This window comes from Microcebus murinus, chromosome 13, assembly GCF_040939455.1.
Source record: "Microcebus murinus isolate Inina chromosome 13, M.murinus_Inina_mat1.0, whole genome shotgun sequence".
Lineage (NCBI taxonomy): Eukaryota > Metazoa > Chordata > Mammalia > Primates > Cheirogaleidae > Microcebus > Microcebus murinus.
This window is the reverse complement of record NC_134116.1, coordinates 9577279-9582237: the sequence shown is the minus strand read 5'-3', so window position 1 is coordinate 9582237 and position 4959 is coordinate 9577279.

The window sequence follows — 4959 nt, the reverse complement described above, 5'->3', positions numbered from 1 at the left end:
TGATTTTGTTCTCATGCTATCATTACCAAGAACTTTCTGAGGTTGAAAGCCCCAACTTTTAGTCTAAATAAAATACATTAAGTACCTACTCTGTGTAAAGAATTCTACCAAACTCTGGAGGGCTATAAAAATGAAAGCAATATTCTCCCTGCTTTTAAGGAATTTATGAGTTAGTAGAGGTTGCTGTCACATATGTAAAAAAGAATATAGGGAAATAATAGAATGAAACAAAACCTATGGAAACAGAAATGAGATAACTACTGGCTCGAGAAATGAGGGTGGGCATCTGAGAAAAGGTGGGGCTTTGGGCTTCCTTGCAGGAAAAGGAGGGATTTTGAATAATGACAAGAAAGAGAGAATTCCAAGTAGAAGAATAACTTGAGCACATTTAGGGAAGCTGGAAAAATGAAGAGTAATTTATGTGTTCATAACCCCACTAACATGTCAGGGAAATGAAGTGTATGTCATTATTATAATCCACATTACATAATTTACATACAATTAAACAAAGATTATGATTAAGAGTCAGGATATTTCTATGATTGCATATCGTCGTAATGAATGTTGACTACTCACGATGGTAAATGAATCCAAACACCATTCATTCATTCAAATAACATTTATGTTGCACCTACTGGGTGCCATGCACTGCAGTAGGACTTGGAAAACAAAACAAGTAAGAAGCATATTTTGTTTCAGGAAGTGTGAGTGGATGGAGGGGAAAAGATGAGTCAGCAGGTCATTACAATGCCATGAGATGCTGAGGTGCACGTGCTGGCACAGGGAGAGCTCCCAGGAGGGCTAAGACACACACAGAGGGGGGCCGAGGAGGGGAAGAGTCTCTGGATAAAGTGACTCATGGGCCCAATCTTGCAGGATAAATTGGCAATTAGATAAGGCTAAGGAAGGAGGAGATTCATATTAGAGAGAGGAATGTGCTCAGGTCTGGAGATAGAATAACAAATTGGAGGTGCCACAAGTTGTTCCCAAAGTGTAGGATGAGGAGACGGGCTGGTAAGATTTAAGGCTGAATACATAGCCAGGAACAGATAATGCAAAGCCTTATAGATTATACTAAGGAGCTAGAATTTTATCCTGAAGGAATGGGAAATGAATGGTTTTAGATAAGACAGAATAAAATTTGCAATTAGAAAGACCATTTTGGCAGCGGCATGGGACCTGATTCGCAGGATCAACTGTGGAGGTGAGACAGTGCAGGCTTCACACTGCAAAATGATGGCTCGGCCCGACCCGCAGGTTTCGGCTTGAGAGCACTAGAGGATTCAATGTGAATCAAGCCTGATGGTAGGGGAGAAGTCACAGATGTCTCTGAGGTTATTAACTTGGAGATCACATTATTCAGGGGAATGAACTAAAGATATTATAATAACTTTAATAATGCACTTGGCTCAACATAATACGATTTCATTTTATTTGGCACCCATAGAATGGGACAATTCTCTATAAAGCAGTGACCTCGTGAGAAGTGTGTGAGACCACGTGGAAACCTAGAAACTGGGTCCAGGTCCTCATCACGTGATCCCTACAGGTGCGGGGAGGGTGGAGAACATGGCCCTCATTCATATCCAGGAGAAAAAGCAATTCGGCATATAGCACTGTCCATGCCTACCTGTCATCTTTGGAGCTAGGAAACACTGGAGGAGGAACAAGATTGGGGAAATCAAACTGCAAGTTTTGAATTTCTTCAGTACGCGGGAACCACAGGACATTATAAGAAGTCTATGGATGGAGACGTGAGAAATTAAGAGCCAGAATTTCAAAAGCTGTGTCTGCAGTAATGTCACACATGTATGAACGACCTACTTGTATTTGGTAGGGGAAGCAAACTGGATGTATGAGACAACACAGGAAGAGCATTTGAAGAGATCAGTCCTGGAAAATATTAATGTCTAATGGCAGCCTGGGAAAGAGAAACCCACAGGAATGACTAGGAAGAAGAAGACTGTAGTGTCCCGGAGGCAAGAAGCTGTGGTTAAACGGTTCAGTGATTACAGTCGAAGAATTTACTGGTAGTTAATGATGCAGAGTTAAAACCGAAAAGCCCTTTGGCTGTAGCGGGAGAGTCCTCAGCAAGAACGGTTTCAGGGAAGGTAAAGGGAGAGAAATGCAGAGCGGGCAGATTTCTCCACCTGCTGCTTGGGAAGCAGGAGGCTCGCAGAGGGCATTTTCTTTTCTGTCCCTTTTTCTTCCTTTTTTTTTTTTTTTTTTTGTGAAATATAGGAAGGGCCTTAGAAATTTTAAATATTGATGAAAAAAATGTGGAGGCGAGATGTTGGAAAGCAGGACAGGAATGGGATGATTGATGGACTGAGAACTTTGAAGACTCCAAAGAGAACAAGATCCCAAGGGAAAGTGTCCCTTCAGTTGAGAGAAAAGGCACCACCTTCTTCACACTGGGAGGGGCTGACTGGAGGCTGGGGTGGAAGCAGAGCCCCCCACTTCTGGGGCCAGGGGAGGGGAGAACCAAGACTGCAGGAATGAGAAGCACTTGCAGGGACTAGCTACTCAGATTTTCAAAGGTTCCACACCTACTCTGCTTTTGCATAGGGTAGTGCAAAATTTAATGAAGAACAATCAGGAGTCCAAAATGACTCTTACCAACAACTTTCCCAAAGGCAGAAGTAGATGTAAGAAGCAGGAAAGAGGATTTTTAAAAATTAATCAAACAAGATATTTTTGAAATGTTTGTGGGTTGCAAACTTTCGGTCGCTGCCTTGTTAATCATGCATTTTTAACATTTTAAAGATGAGGATTGTGCCAAAGGTTATATTTTAGACATTTAAAATTTTGGTAGGCTATTTTTTAAAATTATTCTCTACACGTTTTACAAGTACTCGTGCTCATAGCAATGGTGCCAGCAAGAAGAGTGGGATGTGAGACTCTGTTGCTCCACAGTTTGCCAAGATGGGGTTTAATTTACTACATTTTAAACTTTGATAGTGAAAAATCATATCTCATTGTTACTTTCATATTTATTTTCCTTAATTTTAGTAAAGGTAAGCATCTTTCTGTATATTAATCAGAATTTTAATTTCTTTTTATATGTATTATTTAATCATATGCCCTGCTAGTTTATACTGGCTTGAGATATATATATATATATATATATATATATATATATATATAAAATTTGTAAGTGCTCTTTTTATTTTAAGAAAGTGTCATTTTCTCTTGTTGCAAATCTTTATTTTTGTCATTGTTATCATTTACTCTATGTGAGTAAGCATACTTTTACAATTCTCCCCCTCATATGCTGCATAATTCTTGTTAAGTTTATCAAGATTTTTTAAAAAATTTACTTTAAAATTGACATATAAAAATGTGTTTATTAACAGATCATTGTATAAAGAAAATGGGGTATGTATATACAATGGAATACTATACTACCATAAACAAGAAGGAAATCCTGTCATTTGCAGCAACATGGATGGAACTGGAGCATATTCAGTTAAGTGAAATAAGCCAGGCACAGAAAGACAAATATCATGTGTTCTCCCTCCTATGTGGGAGCCAAAATAATGGATGTCATGAAGGTAAAGAGAATACTGGTGGTTACTAGAGTATGGGAAGGGAGTGTGGATGGGGACGATAGAAAAAGTTTGTTTAATGGGTAAAAAAAAAAAAAAGAAATAAGATATTGTGTTTAATAGTTCAGTAGGGTTATATTAACAACAATAGGGTTATATTAACAACAGTTGTTATATTAACAACAATCTATTGCGCATTTCAAAATAGCTAGAAGAGAAGAATTCGAATGTTCCCAACATAAAGAAAAGATAAATGTTTGAAGTGATGGATATTACCCTGATTTGCTCATTACACATTGTATGCATGGATCAAGATATCCCATTTACCCAAAAATATGTAAACTAGTATGTGTCACTAAAAAAAAACAACAAAAATGTACATATTTATCACGTATAGCATAATGTTTTGAAGTATATATATACATGGTGGAATGGATAAATCTGGCTAATTAACAAATGCATTACCTTACATAGTTATCACTTTTTTGTGGTGAGAACACTTCATATCTACTTTTAGTATTTTTCAAGAATACAATCTATTGTCATTAACTAGTCATCATGTTGTATGATAGATATCTTGAACTTATTCTATCTAACTGTGATTACATATCATTTGACCAACATCTCCCCACCTCCCCCCAGCCCCTAAACATATCAGCCTCAGGTAAGCACCACTCTACTCTCTACTTCTATGAGATCAACTTTTTAAATTTCACATATGGGTGAGAATATAGAATTGTCTTTCTAGGACTGGCTTATTTTGCTAAACAAAACGTACTCCGTGTTCATCCATGTTGTCTCAAATGACAGGATTTTCTTCTTTTTTTTTTTTTCAAATGCAAAATAAGTAACAATTTTATTTTATAATGACATTTTAATTTTTATAATTTATACAACTCCTATGTTTACTTCAGTGTATTTGATTTGAGTACTGTCTTACCCACATCTTAAATTTCTGTTATATGGCCAAATATATTATCTTCCTCTTCATGTTCTTCAAATTTCAGCAAAGTAAAATCAGTCACTGTAAAAAAGTTTATGGTAAACATTTTTAGTTTATGCAAGTGGGAGTTAGGATAACCTTTAAATAAAGTTTGGCTGGATGTATAAAATGCATTTATAAATTTCATGCTTTTAAACTCCATAATCAAGCCTCTAGTTTTTCCTAAGGAGATCATTAGAGATACACAAGAAGCTTTATGTAGAAGGATGTCAATCCCAGTTCTACTTTCAAAATTTGGAAATGACAAAAACGTCAAACAATAGAACAGTGGTTAAAGACAAGTTTGGTACATTTGTGTGATGGAATATTCTGCAGCCAGACTTTTTACTCTAAAAATATTTTTTAAACCATTAAAAATTATTTTCTTGGAGAATATTTAAAGATGGGAAACTCCTTATGATATATTTT